Raw genomic sequence first — 25,670 nt, forward strand, 5'->3', positions numbered from 1 at the left:
GTCGTATAATGAAATATAAAATATATAATGATTATATTCAGTGAACGTTATATTCCTAGGACAAATCTATCTTAAAGCCTCACTTAAAAATTTTTAATAGATTTTTTAAGTTATATTTTGAACTGCTGTTTAGGTCATTTTTAGAAGCTAAAGCAAGCCTATTTTTGCCATGTCTCCTTTCTTGCAATGACACCAATCATTCTAGTTTGAGATTCACAGAGTCAAATGTTAGAGCTAGATGTGACATTTGAGGCATTTCTGTAAGCTGATGTTAAAAGAACAATGTACCCCACCTGGAAAGGCTGTCCTCTTGGCATAAATACACAGACTTGAGGGGGATATAGAGGGACCAGTAGAAAAGAGAGGGAACTCCTGATAGGCAGCCAGATCTATCAGTCAATGCTGGAAAGACACTATTATCATATATCATTCCATCTTAGAGACATGCAGGAAGACAAAGGGGCTTTCCCAGGGTCACAAAGCTAATTTGTATATTTTCCTTGGATAGTCCTTACCTGCTAGGAATATCCCTTAAAATGCAGTTATCTGAGTCATAGTCTTCTTTTTTCCCACTTTCCTTGGAAATTGATTTGGAAACTTATCAACTCTTCTAAAGTACAGTAGGAGGCTAACCTGCTTTACTAGGTGAACATGCAGAAGCACTGATGCGCACTCTCAATTTGCAATTCCATTCTTATCTTTTTACTTCCAACCATGCCAATTCTATTCTTTATTCTCTGTTATCTTTGATTCTTGCCTCACTCTTTAACAACATGGTAGAAAGCAGATTTTGTAGCCGGACTTCCTAAGTTTGAATCTCAGCTGTCACTATCAAACAATGGAATCTTGGGGCAAATTAGTTAACCTCTCTATGCCTTGGCCTCCTAATCTATAACACAGGTATAATATGATTTACCACGTAAGGCAGTCATGAGGGTTTAAAAAGTTAATATATGAGCAATTAGAACAACGTCTAGCACTGAGTATACTGAAATAGAAAATTATAATTATTTCCTTTGATAAAAGTATCTTCAGATAATAATAATTATTGTAACAATAATACATACCAGACACTGTGCTTTACACATATTATTCCAGTTGATATTTACAGTAACTCTTTTTATGCTATTAATATTATCTTTCCTGTCTTCCCTTATTTTTTTACAGATAAGAAAATGAAGGTCAAGGAACTTAAACAACTTGTGCAAGGTCATCCAGTCAGTAAAAAGCAGAACCAGGACTTGAATCAAGATTGTCTTACTACCTTTCCAACCTTTCAAGAAAGGGGCATGAGAATTCATTTAAAGTTCTATTTTCTTTGATAAGTTGGCTCACTTCCCATACAGGTTGGAAGGATGGGATTTCTCAGAGGTGAAGGAGCAAGAAGAAAGGAAGGGCCTCTCTTGGAAGGTAGTAGGGTAGAGATGATGACAACATCAATGTCCTAACCAGGTCACATCTAACTTCCACTGCACCACACGGTATCCACACACCATAATGCTGTACTGTACCCCATACTGTATTGTACTGGTGGAAGCTACCTCCAAATCCTGCTTAGCTGAGGGCGGTTTCAGGAGATGTGGTTCTAATTCCAGCCAAAGTGGTAATATTTATAATTTCCATATCATTAGTTCTTGGTGTCATTTATTTATACTCTAGCCTTAGGGAAAAGGAAATTTCTCTTCCATTCCTAGAGTAAAATTACACACACACACACACACACACACACACACACACACCTTTCCTTTTTTCCTTCAAAGCCCATGGTTACCAGTGTCTTGCTATGCTAGCCCCACAGCCACCCTCGTCAGAGGATCTTCATTAGTCTAAAATGGTTATCTTCAGCAGGAGTTCTGGGGCTGGTGAAAGGCCTGAGGTTGTGGGGGTGGAGGGAGAAGGAAGTACCTGCAGTTGCTGGAGACACACCATGAATTGCCTTGTCTCTGCTCCTGTACCTGCTCTGGAGCTCTAAGTCGTCTCCTTCACTCCCACAGTGCATGTTAGAGCTTTACCCAGCCCATCCCAGGCACATCCCTGAAATGCAGGTCAGTCAATTGCATGGCTCCTGTTTTTCACAAAGACCCACCCCTACTGGCCAAGGTTTAATGGGCTAAATTTAGAAGGGGAAGCATGGGAAGGATTTTTACTTTCTCCTTTCCCTCCCATACTCACCATCATATTTAGCTGTCAAACTGTTAGAAAGTTTAGAGAAGCTGAAGTTGAATGTTTGTTGGGTGAAGAGTAGTGGAAGAGATGTCCAGAGAGAGTGAAGTACAACTGCAGAGGAGGCCCACAGACAGAACTCAGGAGGACAAGTGGGAGACAAACTGGGGAGACTGGCATCTGTGACTGAGACTTAGGCCTTTACCCACGAGTTCCCTGTCCCAACCCAGATTCACAAGATCTAGCCACTATTTTTCTAACATCTTTAGTCCCTTTGCCAGGCATCTTGCCTCAGTCCCAGAAGCCACCACCAGCTACTACTGTTTGACATAAAAGATAGGTGGGAAGAAACAAGGTTATCAGGCCCCCTGCTAAAAGAGGAGACATGTTCCTTTCCTTACTAATTTTACTTCGAATATATTTTCCTTTACAAACAAGACCTTTGGTGCTGTTTGGCCCTGCATTACATGCAGTAGGATGTTTCATTTTTCATAGGATTATTAAAGGTTGATTTGCTGCTCTAACCAACCATGTTTCCAAGTGCTGTAGATATACTTGGTGCCCTGGCCAGATCCCTTTCTTGAACTGGTGCACACATTCTTGGTTGCCACGAGTATTAGTTGCTCTGAGATCTACCCTTGCCCTTTGAGGAACAGCTCTTTGCCTGGGTATTCCCACTAATCTACTGCTCATGAGTGACTGACAAGGGGTGCAAAAAGGTTGGTCTCTTGTGACAAGGGGACCAACTGGATGGTACAATTCCTACTCTAGAGTTTCCCACAGGATCCGACCAAAGCTGCTCTCTAGCAAAGACCACATTCTGGCTTAGCTTTATCCCCCAGGTTCCATGATAATCTTCCTTACTCCCTTTCTCTTGAGACACTCTCAATAAGTCAGTTGTATAAGAGTATCTGTCTCAGGTTCTGCTTCCAGGGAATGTGACCAAGACACATGCTTGATCCATATGTGTATTAGAGGTTCTTTACTGTCATCGAACCACCAAATGCATCTCTAGAGAAACCAAACGTGAAATGAGAGGGCTTGACAGGACCCTCAATCCAACCTGGACATACAACGAACTCAATTTACAAAATGCTTGGGCCTATGTCTACATCTGCTTTCTGGCTGATTCTAAGCTAATTTTTTTCTCACTATAGAACATGAATTATTATACTTATTAAAAGAATTAGCCATGTGGCACTTATTAACGAATACATTTGTTACAATTCTTGAAAATGTGGCTGTATGACTCTAAATTATTCCAAAATTATTATTATTGACACATTTTTAAATAAATTGTTGCAGGGTTTTTTGTTTTTTGGTTTACCGCACTGAGCTGAAAACTTTGCAAATTGAGGATGCAAGGTCCTTGATAAGGAGCTCTAGTCAGTCTAGCAGTATTGTAAAACAGATCACATTTCCCAGTTTGCAACTAATAAAAATATAATTAAATACATGAAGTTAAAGCAGAACATAATTTAATCTTTCTGCTATGATTCAGAAGTCATATCAGGGTCATCATTATGAACCTCAATTATAGAACTGCAGCAGTGTAGGGAGATTGGTGAGTGGCATTCAGGTTGAAAGATGTTAGACAGACCAGATTTTACTGCAGGTATTTGCAAAGATGCAATTTCATAACAGCTGGCACCTCATCCACTGTTCTCCCTCAATGTCCTTATTCTAGAATAGGCTCCAGGTAGAATTTCCCACCTGGAAATTGAGCTAACTACATCCATTTTTCTAGCCTATAATAAAAGAATTGAGATTTCTTAAAATTTCATTAAGAACTTCCACTTAAAGAAAGACACAATCATATTTTAAAAATTATTTTAAACACGGTTGTATTCCTTTTGGCATAACTATTATAGTTTCCATTTATAGCTTATGCTTTACTTTCTTGCCTTGTATTTTATTATACTGATCATCATCTTCCTGTTCCATCAAATTACTGGAGGATCTTTTGAGGGGTTGTTTATGATTTATTAACTAAAATTTAATTTCTAGAAAGACACTATCATTAAATTAAATATATTTGAGAACTATTAGTTTGTTTCTAAAAAATCCTTCATTTTGGCCAAATACACCACGATATTTATAGATCATAATGGTGTTTCAGTGCATGAACAAGATTTCATTAGGAACGGGAAAGAATACCATTGCTTAATGATATTACTTGCTTAATAAATACATACAGACAAGAAGAGGAAGTATGATCACTTTCTCTTTTTTTTTTTTTAAACTTACCAGTAAAAGTAGATAAATGAAGGCTTAGTAATTCAGGCCAAATCTCTCAATGATCTCACATGTACTAAGTGAAAAAGTGGTTAAATATTAGATTGTATAGAAATAAAGAGGAGAAAATATATGTTATTTTCTTCTCAAAATAGGAAAAATCACAGAAAGGCAAAGAGATGTAAAAAATATGATAATTTCCTTAATTAATACTTCTTCAATGTCTTCCTGCTATAGACTTTTAAGAGTTTCTATTATTTCCTATGTTTAATACCACATCATTCTTCTCTAATCAAAAATGAACAAACTTTTAAGAACATCACCTATCGTTTCAGATCTATCAACTTTATAACAAACAAAAATGACCTGGAATATCAGACTTGAGATTCCTTCTTTCCAAGCTATTTTAGTCAGTTTTTTCCCTGCTGTGACCAAAAGATCCAACAAGAACAATTTTGGAGAAGGAAAAGTTTATTTGGGGGCTCATGGTTTCCAGGGGTCTCAGTCTATAGATAACCAGCTCCATTCCTCAAGGACAGGCAGAAGATGATGGCAGAAGAGTGTGGCAGCGGAAAGCAGCTGGAACATGGTGACAGGAAACAGACTACATTCACCAGATGCAAAATATAAACCTCAAAGGCATGCCCCCAATGCCCACCTCCTCCAGCCACACCCTACCAGTTTTCAGTTATCATTCAGCTAATCCCTAACAGGGGATTAATTCCCTGATTGGGTTAAGGCTCTCATAACCTAAACATGTAACCTCTCAATGTTCTTGCATCGTCTCACACATCGAGCTTTTGGGGGACACCTAATATCTAAACCATAACACAAGCTGAATGAATAGCTACATATCATTTAAGTCATCTTTTCTGTGAAGCCCTTTCCAACCTCCTTTTCCTTCAATCAAAATTCATCCTTTCCTTAAATGTATACCTACAGTAGTCTACATACACCCTTCTATACCTCTAATGTCACCAAAATTATTTGTTGTATTAGTTGGCAACTGTGTTTTGCTCTAATTAAGAGATCTGCTATTTTTCTGTCATGTAAAAGAGATTTTACAGGTAGGTAGTCCAGGGTTATTAGGATAGTTCTTTTCATCTTCCTGCTATCTTTACTAGCATATGACTTTGGTCTTTGAGGTAGCCTAAATTTCACAAGATTGTTGCTATAGCTCCAGTTATCTCATCCATGTTCCAGGCAGGAACAGGGCTTGAGTTAGTTTGAGTTAGCCTTGCCATTGCCCTGCCACCAACACACAAAGAGGAGTTTTTCTGGGAGTCCCAAATGACTTTCATCTAGATGACATTGACTTATACTTACTTATCTCCATCTGTAAGGGAAGTTATGCAATAAAGATTTTCAGAAGGGCACAAATCAGATTTCTGTTACTAAGAAAAAAAGGAAAAGAAAGGAATAGAATAGATAGAATTTCTTGCCTCATTTTCCTAATCTTAGCATGTTTTCTTAGGACTGTGAGCTCAATGAAAGTCCAGATTATGTTCTGTCCATTCTTGTAATATCAGTATCTTAGTTTGTTTTTTAAATTATTAAAAATTACTTAAATTCATTATTAACTGAAAAAAATGATGAAAATCTTCATTGGTTATATTTGAGGAGGAAAAGCAAAGAAAATTGTGAGAGCAAGTAGCATTAGTTTATTAAATTTATATTGTTATTCACTTGTTAATTATTATTTCAACTAGTACCAGTTGAGCTCCTCACTGCACTAGGCCCTGGGTCAGGCATGGGGGAGTCAGGGGAGGAGTGTAACATGCTCCCTGGCTTTAATAAGGGTATAGGGCTGAGGTTGGGGAGGACAAGCTCTCTGCAAGTAAACACCAATTTCAGGGAATGTGGTGAGAGACCTAAATGGCCATTTAATAGGTCAGGGAGTTGTACATATATTATAGGTGAAACACAGAATGGGAGAAGAAAAGGGGGAGAGAAAGACAGGCAGAGCCAGATAATAAAGAACCTTGTAAGTTATATTCAGAAGTCCATAATTTATTCCTTCTTGTACTACAGACCCATTTGTCAAAACAAAGTTTTTATTTTGATGGACTTCCTCAAAAAGGGAGTGCCCAATACTTTGCCCTTGGTGATTCTGACCACTGATTATCCTCTGTCTGGGTATAAGCATCTTGGCTAGTCTAGAATGGAGTCACAACTGTGTCCCATAGACCTTACTGAGTCTAGAATCACTAGTTTCTCAGCAGCCTATCTTACAGGTTGCTATTCCCTGGTAGGCCAGTATGGACAATGCTGTCTAGCAACCTATTTCTCAAACTTGGCAAAATAACTCCCTGGACATCATAAAATAGTTGCCAATGATTTGCATAGATTTATCCCTATGTAATGCAGATGTAAACTAGGCTTTCTTAGTGTTGTGAACGCCTTGCTTTCAGTTACATGGGTCAAGGGATGAATACAGATTTAGCTGAGGCAGAGAGTCACTTCTGTAGCAATGTGACAGTCAAACTAGTAAACCTGGTGAAGATTTTGCAAGTAATAAAGTCATCTGTCATCTCTTCCTTCAAGTAATTCAATTCAATTCAGTCTCTAGCATATTGTCAGAAACATTTCTACTACCAATTTCTATTCTCAGAGAAAGAGATGTTCCCCTCACCATCAAGTAGAAGTGAAAGAAAAGAGGGAAGAAGAGACAGGAAGATGCTCTGCTTTTGGACTTGACAACAGAGGAAAGGAGCCATGAGCCAAGGTATGCAGCTGTATCCAGAAATTGGGAAAGGCCTTCAGCCTCCAGAAGGAACATAACTCACACCTTGATTTTAGACTTCTGAACTTCAGGACTTTAAGATAATAAATTCCTGTTGTTTGAAGCCACTAAGTTTGTGCACTTTGTTACAGTAGTAATAGGAAATGTACCTGCCAGTACATCACCAGGTGTTTACCTCCTATGCATTCCCAGTGTGCTCCAGTTTGGCCTGTCTCCCTTTAGACTCATCTCTTATGAATCCAAAATATCAGGTTGTTTTCTTAAAAGTCAAATCTGGTTATTAATAGGGTTTGTACTGTATGAATACTCACCCATTCTAGTTATGTACTTTTCCAAGAATATAATTAGAATCTGCAAGTAGGGTTATTTACACACGCCATCAAAGAAAGACATTTGGTGTGATCTCAGGAAAGCTTAACAGGGACATGATACAGTTTAAAAAACTTAAATTATACTGTGTAGAAAAAAGAATGCAACTAAATAGGACTGAAATAAGGAAGAGCTTTTTCACTGATGGAGGCAAATTCATGACTTTGGTGACTCTGGCAGCCACCAGTAAGGCATATTCTGCTTTGGAAACAAAGATACCTCACCAGGTGCCTGGATCTTGGTAAGGGCTTCTCCTAAACAGTGGACATTATTATTCAATCATAGTAAATCTAATCCTACTAAATGCTAGTGAAATGAGAGTTGACTGTCACAAGTCTGTCAACTTGTTCACCTCTGGATGTGTGATAAAATTGAGGTAGGGAACCTTCCTGATAACCAAGAAAAAATAGATTAAGTTCCAGTTACTCCATAAAATCTTGCATTCTAATAGCCACAGTTCTGCCTGCTATTGTTTGTCTATGTTTTAAGACTTCCACAACAGAGAAATGACCATTAAAGTAAGAGAAGGAAGAGAATGTCTAAAAAGAAGAAGAGGTAATGTCGTCAAATGCCACTAAGAGCAGAATAAGATGGGGATAAAGTTTTTCCATTAGTTGACAGACAGTGGCTGATACTGTTTGTAGGGTGAAGGTTGAAAAGGTACAAGAGGACACATTTTACTTTAAGGCTAAACGACTCCTTTAAAAAGATTCTCGTAGGGTTAAGGAAGGATCCATGGTCTATAGATTCACCTTTAAGTCATATTCCCATAGGTTTTGATTTGGATCATGGAGAGCTCTTCTCCACAAATTAACCAAATGTTTGTTGACTTGCCAAATTTTCATCTTACCCGAGCCCTTTCTTCAGTCCACTTGCAAGGCAGAGGAACTAAGGAACTATGGAGTAAAAGGTCAAAAAACAAGAAACAAAGGGTCAAAAAACGAAATTTAAATCAGGTCCTGAGTCACATAAGCTGTAACAAGTTGTGCTTCAAATTTAACATCCTTGTTTTGATGATAAAAAAAAAAAAAAAAAAAAAAAAAAAACCTAGCGTCTGGGAATTAAAGGAGGGCATTTTATAATTGGAATGCTTTCTTACATCCCTTCCATTATCTGCACCCATCACCCTTCAAATTAATAGCTGTTGCAGAGTTGTGGGCATGTGTGAGCAAAAGCCTGGACCAAAAACTGAATTTTGTGCAATGGCTAGCGTAATTGCATGACATTAAAAAAAAAAAAAAAAAAAAATGGTGAAGAGTGAAAACAACATACATGTCTGCACTGCACTTATCGATGAAAGCAGCGATTTCCTTCCCTGATTATCGACTAGTTTTAAAGGTGTGTGTGTATGGGGGGGGGGGGCATTTTCTGAATCGGTGCCCAGCCTTTCCAAACTTTTGTTACTCATATGTGATTCATTCGCTTGTTTTTTCGTCCCCTGCCTCTGTCATTGCCTGCTGCTAAGGGGGACGCTGAATCACAGCTACTCCAGATGAAAAGCTTTTTTTTTTTTTTTTTTCTCCCTGTCTGCAGAAAAGGCCTCCTACTTTCCAGGGTGACCCTAGAGGGCAGTTTCACAAGTCCCAGCCCCGGGCTATGGAAGATGTTGCTCCTGCGAGCGTCACCGAGACCCTGGTCACCTCACCGCGTCAGGGTTTCGGGTCCGCAGGCCTCGGCGCGCGGCCGGCGGGGAACGCGCGAGGGGCCGTTGCAGCCTGGCCCGGGTGTGCCCGAGGGCCGCGCCGCGCTCCCCCGCCACCCGAAAGCTCCCACAATGCAGCGCTGGCGTCCCAGTTCCGTTACACTGTCTCGCCCGGCGCGGGCGGGCGGCCGAGGCGCGGGCGGGCGGCCGAGGCGCGGGCGGGGGAGCCAGGCGGCCGCGGCTGTAACCCGAGCGCCCGGCCGAGGGGGGCGCCCCCGCGCCGCAACTCTTGCGCGCTCAGCCCGCGACCCGGCAAAGGGGCGGAGCCGCCTGGCCGCCCGGCCCGGCCCGGCCCGGCCCCCGGCCCGGCCCCCAGCCCAGAGGCACCAGCCGCGGGAGCGAGCCGGCTGCCGACTCGGCCGCCCGCACTCGTCCGGCGCCCCGCGCAGAGCCCACCGCGCGGCTCCTAGCTGATCCTCGCCCGCACGCCCGCAGAGCGGCGCCGGCGCTGGGGACCGCTGCTGCCCGCGCACTCGCGCACCCGGCTCCCCCGCGGGTGGTGCCCACACTCACCTAGCCGGCCGCGGAGGTGCGCGGAGAGGGCGCGCCGCGGAGCCGGGGCCTCCCGCCGCTGCGGGACGCGCGCCGGGGGAGCGCGGGGCCGGGCGGCGCGGGGACCGGCGCTGGGCGGCCGCCGGGCTCGGAGCGCCTCCTTGTCCCCAGTGCCGCCGAGTCCCCAGCCGCCGGTCGGCCTGCGGGGGAGGCGCAGTTGCGAAACTGAGTAAGTATTAACTTTACTTGGCGGCGGCGATTTCTGGGCAGCGCCGGGACCCTCCCTCCGCTCCCCGAGCCTAGGGGCTGCCCCTTCCCCGCCCCCTCTCCACTCTGGCCGCACGGTGGGTCCGGTCGCCCGCCTGCCCCAACCCCGTCCCGCCGAGGGCTCTCCACCTCCTCCTCCTCCACCTTTTCCCGGTGTGTCACCCTTTGCGCCTTCTCTCCGCGGCACACACGCGCCTCGGACCGAAAAGTACGAGCTTGTTCTTGGCTTTCTGCTTCCTCCCAGTGTCCTTGGCAAGGGAGTTTAGAGGCCACTTTTGTGGGGAAGGGAAATGTATGTCTGGCTTCTTTAATATGTTTTTCTCCAGATGGAAATCGGATGCTCGCCTGCCGGGTGGCGGTTGGGTGAACGCTTCTTTTCTTCTCCGGAAAAAAAAGTGATTGGTTTATAGGTTTTTAAATTTTGTTTAAACGATGACCATCGTGCGTCCCCTTTTTTCCCTTGTCGTCAAGCCTTCTGGGGAGTCTAGAAGAGGGGACTTTCAAAGTAATTCCGTTCTGCAAACTAGAAACTTTGAGAGGGCAAATCGCAGAAAGCCTGATACGATTCAACTTTAAGGGACGTGAGCTCTGAATGCGAGTCCTTGTGCCGCACGGGTTTTATAAGGCGAAACCTGGGTTCGTAATGAGTGTTGCGTTGCTGTTTTAGCATCACATAGCCGCCTGGTGTTGCTGAACCACTACTTTCCCACATCAAATGGAATCTTGAGCAGCGAAATCTTAGGATATAATTGCAGGTCAACATTGCCCCTGATCTTTTGGGATTTAGAAGGGAAATAGATGCAGGGCACGTTTCCTAGCTGATTTAAACCTGTCAGGCTAATCCTGTCAATACCTCAAAGCATTGCATTTTTAAAAATTCCTTCAGCCTGGTGACAGCAGGGACGAACATTTATGGATTTTCCAGTAGATTGTGTCCCAGCAATTCTTCATTAGGTCTGTCTTTAAATATGTATAGATCTCTGCTTTTTCAGACCATTTTTTCTGATCTACGTAGTTTTTCTTTCTTTTAAAAAAAAAAAAAAAATTCTTTCATTTGGTAGTTGCCAGGAGTTTCAATCATTTTAGGAAGGAACAGAAAATGGGAAGCCTTCTTAATAGGTTTTCAACATCCTGTCCTTTGCCTGGATGAGGCAGCAGTGATTGCCAGCCAGCTCTCTGCAGGGAGAGGTGCGGTAAGGGTGGATGCAAGAATCAGGCTGCAGGACACAGCACTATCAGTATGGGAAGTGGTTTGTGTGAGTTCTTTTAGTGGACATGTTAATGATACTTTTAATGTCGTTTATTTCATGGGAATTTCTCCCTGACCACACCTCACTTTAAGAACTCTGAATATATAATTTGGTGATTATTCATCAATATGTAACCTGTAATGTAAGTAATTATTCATCAATATATAACTGGTAATGTAGGTGATTCAATCTTTCAAAAATCTCCATTTCAATTTTTCCCCTCCTTTTGAGAGTCTCATGATGGTACTTTCCATAATTGACACAATTGACAGTAATGCATTGAGTTCTTTGTAGGTTCATTGATTAAGCCTTATTTCTGGGCTTCAATAGCTCTGGGGACATTAGGAGCCCCTAGAGGGAGCAAATCATGGGACTGTGCAGAGAGGAAAGGCATTTCAGTTTGTAGAAGTGTCAGTGTGCAGCAGGGAAAAGCAGTTACAAAGAGGAGAGGATGTTTAAGTTGTTTTATGATGTATGTTTCCTGAGTTTGGTTGTGACATATGGAAACTGCAGATTTAAAATCATACGCAGTTGTGATTTACTTTTGCCTTTTATTTTATTTTTGTTTTTTAAAACTGTGACTTTTTAATCTGAGTCTTTAGTGCTTGGCTTTTGCAGCCTTCTCTTCTTGGTAGCTTGTATCAATTTTTGATGTGAATGTCTTGCATTTTGAGAAATGATTAGTTTTTCAAGGTTACTTACTCATTTCTTGATCTGTCTTAGTTAATGTATATAATGACTTGGGAGTAAACCTCTTGTTTGCTGCAGGATATTGAGGCTGTTTTCATGATGATTAATTCCTGGCATAATGGTTTTGATAATTTTTATAAAATGTTAAAGTCTTAGTTATCTTGCTAGTGCTCAAAATATTGCAAAATTCTTTGTAAGTAGAAGTGGAGTGCAGATAGGATTTGATAGGGAAACATTATGTATCACAAATCTGATAGTTTGGATTTTAAAAAAATAATGTATCACCTATTTACTCTCATTTGGTGCTTGCTTGTTCCAACCCTAAATAAGTTTGGATATTATAAATATAAAGATAGTTTCCAAGTACTCTATATGGTGAAAATAGTGTTTACCCTCCAGACAGAGGCGGACTTGGGTGGCAAGTATGACTTGTTCACTTCCAAGGTAAATAGTCTTGGTCTATCTATTCAACCTCTGTGATCTACATTCTTCTGTTTATAAAATGGAGATTCTACTCTATAAGGAATGTTATGATGAACAGAACACCTAATACAGTGCCTGACATGTCTTAGCCAATAAATGCCTGCATCTCAGACTTCTCCAGAGCTGAGCTTATGACCTTCCAGACTTTTGAACTGTTCCCTCTCTATTTTTCATCTCATCTTTTTTTTTTTTTTTTCTGTTTTATCAACCCCTCGAAACCAGTTCGCCGTAAAATCCTATCCATTTTTCCTGGAAAACCTCTTTCTAACCTATCTGATTTTCAGCCTTTAACATGCTACCATCGTAGTTCAAACCACTGTTATCTCTTCCAGATTCAATAGCCTCTTGCCCACACTCCATACCTCTGCCAGTCTGTTTTCCTAACCGCAGCCTGAAGAAAAACAAAGTTACTTGATTTCAAGTCTTTAACAGATTTATTCTTGGACTAAGATACAGAATCCCCAACACGCTTCAAGGCCCTGTGTAATTTGGTCTGTGCCCCCTCACCTGTATCTCTTGCCAGCATCTTGACCAGTTCTCACAGACTTGCCTCAGGACTGTTGCTCCTGTGACTGGTCTCTCTCTTTTCGGACCATCACCTTTAGTTATTTCTCCTTTTGGGGTGCTAGCTTAGATAACCTTTCTCTATATGTTCTCTGAGAAGCCATCCTTATCATTAATGTGAATTAGAGCCTTAATTTTCTCCCTTATAGTATATTCGTCTTTTACTGCTTAATATTTACCATGATTTGTAATTACATACTGTTTTATTGTTTAATTTCTCTCTCTTGCCCTTAAGGGTAGTGATAATGCCTGGTTTATTCACCACTACTTGGTGTATATATATATATATATATATATATATATATATATATATATATATATATATATGAGGTGCTCAATAACTCTTTGTTGATATAATGAATGTGATAGTATGTCAGTTTTGTATTTGTATCTCAATTGCCTTCTTTATCCTTATTAAATTTGCTTTTTGCAAGGTGATATAAAAGCCAATCCAACTCTGCCCTATATTCCTTCTTTGCTGGTTATGTGAATTATATGAAAGAACCTTCACAGATATCAGGCAAAATTAATGCATTTGCGTTCTGTAGAAAATTCATAGTTAGTAATAAATTGAGACACCTTTTAATTAGTGTTACCCTTGTGATTTTCTGTTGTAGATAATCCTTTTCTAAGTACATCATTAAAATAATTATGCATTTCTCATCAGTAGAGGATTAGTGAAAGGAAAAAAAGATCTTATCATGCCATACTATTTTATACCATATCACATGATAACACACCAGTCAGCTGCTGTCCACTGCTCAGTGCCAGACTTCAAAGGAAGGTTGGGAAGCTCCAGGAGAAAAATGAGAGTTGACGCTCTAAGGATGTTAGGTACTGTCCAGGTGTTGATGTCACTGGACATCCTTTGACCATTTAGCTAAGAGAGAAGGGTAGTTGTTTAAAACTGGGAGCCACCTAGAGGTGGGGAAGTTTTTTGTTGTTGTTGTTGTTGTTGTTGTTGTTTTTTCTTTCTTTCTCACTAAAGCATTCTTTGTTTTAGCCAAAGAAGTCTTATGACCTTTAAAGACCAAAGAAGGCTTGAAGCTTTCAATATTTTTGTTATGTGGTCACTCTACAAAATGTTAGTTCAGTGTCCTATAACTCTTAAGTATGTAAGTCTTTATTATTGATCTTGTAATCTCTACTTACATAATCATGTGCATTTTCTCATGACTTATTTTTTAGAACTATAGTTTTCCTTCAGTTATCATCTTGTAACTCTAGTTCTTGCTTTGTATTTTGTCAATTACTAAGAATAGAGGGGGACCTGGGTGGGATATAGCTCAGTTGGTAGAGTGTCTGACTTGCATGCACAACGCCCTGGATTCCATCCCCAGCACTGTAAAAAGAAAAAAGAAAAAGGGGACCTTAGATTGACTCTGTTGTCTTTAGAACTCATTCCTCAGCTGATACCCCAGGTGGTACAGGTTTTCATCAGCTTGGGTGCTCTTGGATTAGAGAGCAGGGAGGGTTACAGTTGTGTTTTTGAGCTCCTGTGATAGGCCAAGCCCTCTGCTGGGTATTTTCCCAAAAGAGGATTCCCAAAAGAGGAGTGCACAGTCTACCCATTAGATTGTAAAGAGGAAGCTTATGCTTTCATACATTTCCTTCACTCAAGGAAATTGTTATTCTTGTTTCCTCATTTCCCCCTCCTTTTTTGCTGGTCAGACATAGACATATACCTTCTTTAGTCAAACCCTTTGCCTTATGTTGGTATTTTATTTAGACCCCAGTTCTGCCTGTAATAAAAACATCAGGAGTGTGACTCCATCTGGAGAAGGGCATACCATATGATTTGCCCTGTGCAGGGTTTCTGTGCCCCCAGGACATTTGCATCACAAGTAACCACCATTGTGGAGGAAAGTTAGGGTTGGTAACCCTTGTTATTTTCTGTCCCTCATGCCTACTGGTTACCTTGGTGACCTTGAACAAATTGCCTGGAACCCCTTAGCACCAATAATATTTATTTCACAACCTGCTATAGAATTTAGAAGACTTATTTGGGGCATTTTTTTTTTTAATTTAAATCACATTCAGATAGAGCACAAAGGTAATTAACTTAGCTCCAGGACTATCAAAGTTTTTTGCATTAAGAAAAATATTTCCTATTCAGTAGCATATATTTTACTCTGTTTTGATAATAAGTCAGGCATAAGTGAAGGTCGTAATAAGAGTGTCATGATTACTTTCCACCAGGTTTTATTCATATGGGTGATATATTTTGTCATTCTTGTTAACTGTCCTTGGCTTCTGAATGCTATGTCATGTTTATTCTTAATTATAATAATTTTTTATTGGAAGATCACTTAAGATTAAATTATTATGCCAAATGTAAGTGTATATGTTGAAAAACTAGACTTCTCTTAATGAATAGATGTTAGAAAAGTAAGAACTTATTTTTGCTTTAAAATTTTAAATACATTTATAATATATAAACTCTGCCAGAAATACCAGTGAGAAATAAAGTGGGGATTTTTATGATGTTTAATGTAAAATCTGCCGTTTTTACAAGAGGTTCTAATATCTGATGCATTAAATGTCAGAAAACCTTACAGTAGTTTATCTGTACTTTATTTTGTTTGTTCTTCATTTAATGACTTTCCATGTATTTCTTTTTCAAAACAGCTTTATTGGGATATAATTGACATGCAATAAACTACACATACTTCACTGTGTAATTTACAACATTTGAATATATAAATGCATGTGAAATCATTACCACAATCAACATAATGAAAATATCCATCATCCTCTTCAAATTTTCTTATTGCCCTTATAATTTTTTCTCTTTCCATCTTTCCCCCACCTTCAGAATCGTTGTTCTGCTTTCTGTCACTATAGAGTGGCTTACCTTTTCTAGAATTTGAGATTGATGGAATCATGTAATATGCATTTTGTTTGAGGCTGGCTTCATTCACTCAGTGAATTATTTGGTGATTCATTCATGTTGACATAGCAGTTGTTTCTTCCTTTTCATTGCTGAAAATTGTATAAATGTATAGCAGCTTGTTTATCTTTCTATTGATGGACATTGGGGTTCTTTCTAATTTTGACTATTACAAACAGAGCTGTTATGAATACTTGCGTTCAGTCTTTGTATTGACCTATACTTTAATTATCTTGGGTAAGTGCCCTGAAATGGAATGACTGAATCCAGTGGGAGGTGTATGCTTAGTTTTTTAAGAAACAGCCAAATTAACCAGGCGCAATTGCGCACACCTGTAATCCCATCAGTTTAGGAGACTGAGACAGGAGGATCACAAGTTCAAAGCCAGCCACAGCAACTTAGCAAGATCCTGTCTCAAAATAAAAAATGAAAAGGTTTGGGGATATGGTTAAGTGGTTAAGCACCCCTGGATTCAATCTCTGATAAAAACAAAATGAAACAAAAAACAAAAAAACAGCCAGTGTTTTCAAGTTGATAGTACCATTTTACGTTTTTACAGCAGTGTGTAAGCATGATAGTTCCTTTACTTTTCTTGCCCATACTTGGTATAATCACTTTTTCAAGTTTTAGTTATTGTAGTATTCAATATGCTTTTAATCTGCATATGTCTAATGAACAGTGATGTTGAGCACCTTTTAATGTATTTTTTTGCTATTTTTACTGAAGGGCATCTAGGTTGGTTCCACAATCTGGCCATGGTGAATTGAGCAGCTATGAACATTGATGTGGCTGTGTCTCTGTAGTATGCTGATTTTAAGTCCTTTGGGTATAGGCCAAGGAGTGGGATAGCTGAGTCAAATGGTGGTTCCATTCCAAGCTTTCTGAGGAATCTCCATACTGCTTTCCAGAGTGGCTGCACTAATGTGCAGCCCCACCAGCAATGAGTGAACCTTTTTCCCCACATCCTCTCCGACACCTATTGTTGATTGTATTCTTGATAATCTCCATTCTAATTGGAGTGAGATGGAATCTTAGGGTAGTTTTGATTTGCATTTCTCTTATTACTAAAGATAGTGAACATTTTTCATATGTTTGTTGATTGCTTGTAGATCTTCTTCTGTGAAGCGTCTGTTCATATCCTTAGCCCATTTGTTGATTGGGTTATTTGTATTCTTGGTGTAGAGTTTATTGAGTTCTTTATATATTCTGGAAATTAGTGCTTTATCTGAAGTATGAGTGGCAAAGATTTTCTCCCACTCTGTAGGCTCTCTCTTCGCATTGCTGATAGTTTCCTTTGCTGAGAGAAAGCTATTTAGTTTGAATCTATCCCAGTTATTGATTCTTGCTTTTATTTCTTGTGCTATGGGAGTCCTGTTAAGGAAGTCTGATCCTAAGCCAACAAGTTGAAGATTTGGACCTACTTTTTCTTCTATAAGATGCAGAGTCTCTGGTCTGATTTCAAGGTCCTTGATCCATTCTGAGTTGAGTTTTGTGCAGGGTGAGAGATAGGGGTTTAGTTTTATTCTATTGCATATGGGTTTCCAGTTTTCCCAGCACCATTTATTGAAGAGGCTATCTTTTCTCCATTGCATATTTTTGGCACCTTTGTCTAGTATGAGAAAATTGTATTTGTTTGGGTTTGTGTCCATGTCCTCTATTCTGTACCATTGATCTACCTGTCTATTTTGGTACCAATACCGTGCCATTTTTGTTGCCATTGCTTTGTAGTATAGTTCAAGTTCTGGTATTGCGATACCCCCTGTTTCATTCTTTCTGCTAAGGATTGCTTTAGCTATTCTGGGTTTCTTATTCTTCCAGATGAATTTCATGATTGCTTCCTCTATTTCTGTAAGATACATCATTGGATTTTAATTGGAATTGCATTGAATCTGTATAGCACTTTTGGTAGTATGGCCATTTTGACAATATTAATTCTGCCTATCCAAGAACATGGGAGATCTTTCCATCTTCTACGGTCTTCCTCAATTTCTTTCTTCAATGTTTTGTAGTTTTCATTGTAGAGATCTTTTACCTCTTTGGTTAGATTGATTTCCAAGTTTTTTTTTTTTTTTTTGAGTCTATTGCAAATGGAGTTGTTTTCCTCATTTCCCTTTCAGATGTTTCATCGCTTGCGTATAAAAATACTTTAGATTTATGCGTGTTGATTTTATAACCTGCTATTTTGCTGAATTCATTGATGAGGTCTAGAAGTTTTCTGGAGGAGCTTTTTGGATCCTCTAAATTTAGAATCATGTCATCCGCAAATAGTGACAACTTAAGTTCCTCTTTTCCTATTCATATCCCTTTAATTTCTTTAGTCTGTCTAATTGCTCTGGCTAGAGTTTCAAGGACAATGTTGAATAGAAGTGGTGAAAGAGGACATCCCTGTCTTGTTCCAGTTTTTAAAGGGAGTGCTTTCAGTTTTTCTCAATTAAGAATGATGTTGGCCTTGGGCTTAGCATAAATAGACTTTACAGTGTTCAGCTACTATCTCTATTTTTTCTAGTGTTTTGAGCATGAAGGGGTGTTGTATTTTGTCCAGCGATTTTTCTGCATCGTTACTGGTGACTTTTGAAGAGCAGGAATTTTAATTTTTGAGAAATTCCAATGTATGAATTTGTTCCTTTATAGATTGCATGTCTAGTATGGCTTTAAGAAATCTTTGCCTGACCCAAGGTCAGAAAGATTTTCTCTTGTATTCTAGTTTTTGTAGTTTTAGGTCTTAGATTTAGGTCTATGATCTATTTTGTGTTAATTTTTATATGAGATCAGTTGTGAATTACAGTTCATTTTCCTCACATGAAAATTCATTCATTCCAACAGTGTTAAAAAGAGTATTTTTTCCTCCACTGAATTGCCCTTACCCCTTTGTTTCAAAGGGGTAAGGATGCCTCTTGCATCCTTTTTTTATTTTATCAGTTGGCATTCATAGCTGGATAACACAAACTAAGTGTAAAACATCTAAATTCAGTTCTTGATAATGTGCTTTTGTCATATTTAATAAAATTTCTAGTTTCCTTCCTGTAGCCTTTATAGAAGTCTTCCTACTTCTAAAGAAACCTTCCAAATATTCCTTCTCTCTCACTTCATTTCCCTTCTTGTTATTTGTTCTATTATCACAATGCCTGTGCTCTTTGCCACTTTAATTTCAAGTGCTCTTTGTTATTTACTGTTAATGATTGTTATTTCACTGTTTTCTCTCTTTGAAAATCTCAGCCTAGATCACCCCTTCATTTTCATTTTTCCAGGCTTAGCCATCTCTTTCCCTGTTGTATTTTATCAGAAACACCATAGGGTTTGTATTGGAAAGAGTGCCCTTGTAAGTTAAAAGCCTGGCTGTGCCTGGATAGCTTTGGAGTAGTTATGAGACATACTGAGCACCAAATTCATAATCTTTAAATTAGGCTACTTATTCATTACTCTGTTGTTTTGAAGTACACATTTATATGTGTCCTATGTGGAAACGAATGTGCATTAGGTGACTTAGTGGAGAGTTGGTGCCTTTCCTCCTTTACCCAACTCCAGAGAGCTCCATCTGCTCTTTCTTTCTGAACTGGGAGTTCAGACAGGCCTCAGGGCTCTTTGGGAAAGACAAGTTCTAAACCCTCTACAGCCTGTCCAGTCTGGTGGTTTTCCAGAGCACCAGGGTTAGAGCATCATCTCTTTAGTCAGCCAGAGTGGGAGAAGAGGGTTTGTTTCTTGATGCAAAAGATCCTTCTCATCCCGCACACTCTGGAGTTTGCATCTGTAAGGTCTTTCCCCATCAGCAGTCTTTTCTCTCTATGAAATTCCACTCTGACCTTTCTTGGCACCATGCTCTCAGCCTGGAAACAGTATTCTCAAGTCTCCCTGGAGTCTGCAGTTCCTTCTAGTTGTCTGTACTCTCCGCCAGCTTCTTACAGGAATTGTCTGTGTTAGTTGCTTCTATTAGGTCACCTGCACACCCACTCTGCAACTAGGTATCATTTCTTAGAAACATTTAGAACCACATACATCAATATCTTAACTGCCACAATCAATAGAAACTTTGCATTTCCTAATGTATCCAAAGTGTTTTGCAACACATTGCCACTCTGGGCTTACTTCTTCTGGCTTGAAACATCTCTTCCACAGCTCCTTTCATGTGTTCATTCTTCCCCAACTGCATTCCCTTCTATGCATGGCTACGTAGCAGAGAAAAAAAAACACAAAGCTCTTCTGTCCATGGAGAGCTTATTCTACTAGGAGTGTTGATAAATAAGCAAGTAATTTCTCTTTATTTATATGATGAAAATGCTTTGGAGAAAATAATATATATAGCAAGGAGGGGAATAGAAAATACTGGGAGTGGGTGGAAGTGTTACTTGATATTGGGTAGACCGGATGTCCTCACTAATGTAAGCACATTTGAGTAGAGACCTTAATGAAGTGAGGGAGCCTGCTCTCTAACTATCTGCTGGAAGAACACTCCAGAGTGAGGACATCATGAACATAAAGGCCCTGGAGCAGGGGCCTATAGGTGTGTCCATGTCACAGCAACCAGAGGACAAGACTAGAGGAGAGTGAGGGGCAATTACTGGACATCAGGCAAAGAGGATGTGACAGGGAGAGGGGACTATACTAGGGCCTTATTGACTGTGACAAGAATCTTCATTTTTACTCTGAGTGAGAGGACAGCTGAGGGTCTTGAACAGAGAAATGAAGAAAACAGAGAGCAGCATGGGGTGGTAGTCAAGAGTCTGGAGCCTGGAATCGACTGGGTTCAAATCCTAGTCCCGTACTCTGGGACCGTGGATTAATTCCATAACTTCTCCGTGTCTCATCAGTAACATGGGAATAGTAATGGTACCTATCTCATTGTCATTGTGGGGATTAGTAATATAAAAATGCTATTTATTATTAACTGAAATTAGTAAAATTGCAAAGGTTTGTGCTGCTGCCATATGGAAAGTTGCTTGCCTTTGGAAAGAAAGGTTAAAAGCAGAAAGACCAATTGGAAGATGAATGTGGTAATCCATCCAGGGATGGCTCAGATAGTGTCCAGGTGGAAGGTGAGGACTAGGGTCCTTCCTGGTTACAATTTTGGAAGGGGAGCTACCTTGTATGTTTTGAGGATTAGTTCTGCTTTTCTTTTTATCTCTGATCTTTCTAAGTCATCTTTGCCGCCTCCTCGTCTCTTTCTTGACCAGGGATTCTCCAGTGGGTGGGTACCATTTGGAAATACATGAGGGCAGTGTTTGGTTATTGCTGAGACTGTGGTGTGGATATTTCTGATCAGAGGCTGGGCCCAGGATGCTCAGCATTGTGTATGGTAAAGACATCATTCACAATTTGCCAATAACATCCTGATTGAAAAATTTGTTTTAAACCTTCTTGCAACCTGTCACCCTCTCAACTCTTCACCCCAGATCCATGATTTCTTAACCTGTGTTCTGTATATGAGCCACAAGGGGCCTACAGGCATCCTGATATTTTTTTCTCAGTGTCTGTTTGTGTGCCTTTCTTTTCCTTTCCCTTATTCCACCCTTCTCTCTTTCCTTGTGAGAGGTCTTGCAGAATTCATCAAGTTCTGAAAGGGGTTCATAAGAATGTAAGAATTCTGCTGTTTGTTGTTTCATCCACTTTCATTGATCTACTGTGTGTGTGTGTGTGTGTGTGTGTGTGTGTGTGTGTGCGCGCGCGCAGATGTATGCAGTAATGAATTTCCAAATCCATGTTCCTTCAGTGCACTGCACTCTAATTCCAGCCCTGCTGATGAACCACATGCCATTCCTTAGGATTAGCGTGTCACAACTTCTTCCTTATTTCCTGCCTGGGTTTGTGGCACCATCATTCATCTTATTCCTAATCTTGCTTTCCTGTGCCACCTCACCTTGACTCATCCATCCTTCTGATCTTACCTTCAGGACAGCTGAGGAAGTTTTCCCTGCCTCCCATCATTCATTACCCTAATTCATCATCTCTCATTTAGTCCGCTGCCTCTTGACTGCTCTCCTCATTCTGAGACTCATCCTCCACGTGTAGCCATGAGCTCTTGAGTACAGAACTCACGTCAGCCCTGTCAGTGCCTGCAGGGTTGAATTGAGACCGATACACACAGGACCTCTGACATCTGACTGTGGTCTCCTGCAGGTGGCCATCCTACCTCTTGCTTTTTGGTCCTCCCACCCCTTACTGTTCTCATGTGTGCAGCTACATTAATAAGCCATCTTGTACATTGATGCCAAAATGTATGAGCTTGTTGTCTGGTCATACACAAAAGATGGTTTCACTTCTCCTTTGCCTACCAAAATACCCAGTAGTCCTAAAGCTAGTGCAACTATCCCTCCCTCCTGATGGAGGCACTCATTCCCATGGGAGCCTGTCTTGCCTTCTTTCTATACCATAAGCCTCGCTCTTATTCTTTGCCCTATAATTTTAGAAGCTCTCACTTAAAACAGGTGAGCTTCTGAGAGGACTCTTAAACTCATTTGTTCACAAGTTCAAAGTGAGTAAGATGGCTTTAAGCTTGCAGTCCCCTGATGCAGTTCAAGGAGTGTAAGTTGGATCTTTGAAGCTTTATAACCAGTTTTGCCCTTGCTACTAAATGTTCTGTGGGGCATCTTTTTCTAAAGTGGAGAAACTTTGTCTACATTAAAGATCTCTTGATGCCAGGGGCACCTTCATGATTTCTCTGGGGCCCTGGGGAGCCCCTCAGTAGCTCTTGATGTCTATGTTCACCCCTCACCTCTTGAATTACAAGAACCTTGGTGGGCTCAACCCTGCTGTGCTCATTCTTTCTGTTCTCAGACAATGTCCTGGCCTCCTGAACTAACACTGGGCCACGTTCCACCTTTGGTCTTGATCATTCTGTTGCACATTCAAAATGGAAAGACTTCTGAAGCTCTGTCTTCTGCCTTCTAGCTCATCATTCCTGCCTGTGTTTCATTCTTGGCCCTTCAGGGTTCTTTCCAGTCTTCATTCTGTTTCCAAAGAAAGAAAAGGAGAGAGGGAGGAAAGAAGGAGAAAAATAAAAGAGAAAAAAAGAGGTTTTTTTTTTTTTTTTTTTTTTTTTTTTACCACTCAGCTATTTTTATTAGCTCTCTTTTTTGTTTCTGTCATAATCGTCGTAATCCTATCTGACAATGCAAAATCGTAGTACAAAAGGTACCATGATTTTGCACATTGTGAGATACAAAGTTAATAATGTTGTGAAACACTTCAAACTATATCTTAAATACAACAGACCCACACATCCACAGACTAACAAGCATGAAGGCACCCACCCAGGTTGAATATTCAGTGTTTGGCTCTAGGGATGGTATCTGTTCCTGCCTGTGCATTTGGATTTGAAAGTTCAAGAGGGAGGATTCCAGATTGTTTTATGTTACCTTCCCTGCCTGACTGTGGTTCTTCTTAAAAGCAGCATTCATATTTAATTATCCACCACTGTAAACTCATTAATGCCAGGCAGTGTCTGATTCTCACTGGATTCTGAAGGCTTGGCATAGCCAGTTGTTGAGTGAATTCAGTGTTTGGTCTAGTATTTATACCCTCAAACAGAGCCATGCTTAACTGACTGGAAGCATTTAGCTATGCAGACTAAACAAGAAGTTTGGAACGTTACTGCCTAAAACACTCAAGTTTCATGGACCACTAAGGTGATACTGAAATCTGGATTGGTAGGAATGGAGGTTTTACTTGGTTCCTGAAAACCCTTCAATGAATATTAAATACCCAATCATGTTCAGAAAACTGACATAATGTTCTGCAGGGATGGAGGTGCAATGATGTGGTCTGATTTATGGGAAGCTTTTTACTGAGCAATGATTGTATGGTAAGTACATAAATAATTACATAGTTATGGTTTGGATGTGAGGTGTCCCCCAAAAGCTCACTTGTGAGACCATGTAAGAAGGTTCAGAGGAGAAATGAGTGGGATTAATTCACTGACTAAGTCTTAACTTAGTCAGTGAATTAATCCCCTGATTGGGATTAACTGAGTGGTAACTGAAGTGCTAGGGTATGACTGGAGGAGGTGGGAATTGGGGGATGGCTTTGGGGTATGTATTTGTATCTGGCAAGTAGAGACCCCTCTCTCTGCTTCCTGATCAACATGTGAGCTGCTTCCCTCAGCCACACTCTTCTGCCATGATGTTTTGCCTTACCTTGAGCCCCAAGGAATGAAACCAGCTGTCTATGGATAGAGACCTCTGAAACCTCTGAGCCCTTAAATAAACTTTTCCTCCTCTACAATTGTGCTGGTCAGGGCATTTAGTCACAGCAGCAGAAAAGCTGACTAAAACAGCTATAATGTGTAATATAAACATATAAGGCAGTGTAAGAGGAGAGAGTGGCTAAAACAACTTAAAGGATAGGAGTATTCATTACAGTAATACTTATAATAATGAGCACTGAAACAAATGATAGATATCAGGACACTTGTTAAGGAAGTGTGGTGTAAGCACCAGATGGACTCTTCTATAGCTATTAAAAGTACTTATGAAGAATTTTTTTTATTCCTTTTCATTATACATGATAGTAGAATGTATTTTGACATATCATACGTACATGGAGTATGACTTCCCACTCTTGTGGTTATTACACTGGTTGTGTATTCATATAGAACTAGAAAAGTTACGTCTATTTCATTCTACTGTGTTCCCCATTCCCACCCCACTTCCTTCCCCCTATTCCCCCATCTAATCCAGTGAACCTCCACTCCCCCACCCCTGCCTTTTGTTAGTCAGCATCCACATATCAGAGAGAATGTTTGGCCTTTGGTTTTTTGGGGATTAGCTTATTCTATTTAGCATGATAGTCTCCAGTTCCATCCTTTTACCGGCAAAGTGCATAATTTCATCCTTCTTTATGACTAATATTGCATTGTGTATATGTCCCACATTTTCTTTATCCATTCATCTATTGAAAGTCACCTAGGTTGGTTCCATAGCTTAGCTATTGTGAATTGAGCTGCTATGAACATTGATGTGGCCGTCACTATACTATTCTAAGTCCTTTGGTTATATGCTCAGGAATGGGATAACTGGGTCAAATAGAGGAATCTCCATGCTGCTTTCCAGAGTAGTTACACCCATTTGCAGTCACCTTGTAATTCCACCAACAATGTGTAAGTGTACCTTTTTCCCCACATCTCACCATTTATTGTACTTGTATTGTTTTTTAAAAAATATTTTTTAGTTGTCAATGGACCTTCATTTTATTTATTTATGTGTGTGCAGTACTGAGAATTGAACCCAGAGCCTCACATACGTTAAGCATGTACTCTATCACTGAGCTACAACCCCAGCTCTGCACTTGTATTCTTGATAATTGCCATTCTGACTGGGTGAAATGAAATCTCAATGTAGTTTTAATTTGTATGTCTCTAGTTGCTAGTGAAGTTGAACATTTTTCATGTATTTGTTGACCATTTGTATTTCTTTTATGAAGAATTCTTTACAATAGTTTTGGTAAATGTTTTTGCTTTTATGTTAGGTGAACTATCAGAATGCAAAAGTGCACATACAATATGATCATAATTATTTTTGTTTTTTTAAAAAGTCATACCGAAAGGGAAAAAAACACCAGAATGAAAATACACTAAAATATTAATATTATTTTTGACTTCACGTATGCTATATGTACGTGTGTGTATCTATACTAGTGTGTGTACATACACACATGTGAAAATACACATACCATTGATTTTTACACCCTGCACATAGCCAGGCAGCAAGTGCCAGATCAAGAAACAGGGTGTTTTCTGCATACTCTAGGCCTTCATGTCCCCAACCTCTAGTGGCATTCCATAGTTTTGATTGTTTTTGTTTCTTATGTAAATGAAATCTTACCACATGTACT

General features: G+C 40.0%; 2 protein-coding genes and 1 long non-coding RNA gene across 5 annotated transcripts in view; 1 reads left to right on the forward strand and 2 right to left on the reverse strand.

Moving 5' to 3' along the window:
- Positions 1-9,848, reverse strand: part of LMNTD1 (lamin tail domain containing 1) — a 475,302-nt gene extending 465,454 nt beyond the window's left edge. Inside the window, exon 1 of one of the 2 annotated variants that reach the window (XM_079139428.1) lies at positions 9,726-9,848. The gene's annotated coding sequence lies outside the window, so the exon portion shown is untranslated. The remainder of the gene's footprint in view (positions 1-9,725) is intronic. The other variant, XM_079139427.1, reaches the window with a different exon arrangement.
- RASSF8 (Ras association domain family member 8) overlaps positions 9,484-25,670 on the forward strand; it is a 142,086-nt gene continuing 125,899 nt past the window's right edge. For both annotated transcript variants that reach the window (XM_079139414.1, XM_079139415.1), the window contains exon 1: positions 9,484-9,933. The gene's annotated coding sequence lies outside the window, so the exon portion shown is untranslated. The remainder of the gene's footprint in view (positions 9,934-25,670) is intronic.
- Positions 17,829-19,155, reverse strand: LOC306662073. The gene is made up of 2 exons (XR_013764054.1): positions 19,040-19,155; positions 17,829-18,739 (listed from the first exon to the last, which is right to left on the reverse strand). It is a non-coding gene; the product is annotated as an uncharacterized lncRNA (long non-coding RNA).

The sequence above is a fragment of the Sciurus vulgaris genome, assembly GCF_902686455.1.
Source record: "Sciurus vulgaris genome assembly, chromosome: 5".
Classification (NCBI taxonomy): domain Eukaryota; kingdom Metazoa; phylum Chordata; class Mammalia; order Rodentia; family Sciuridae; genus Sciurus; species Sciurus vulgaris.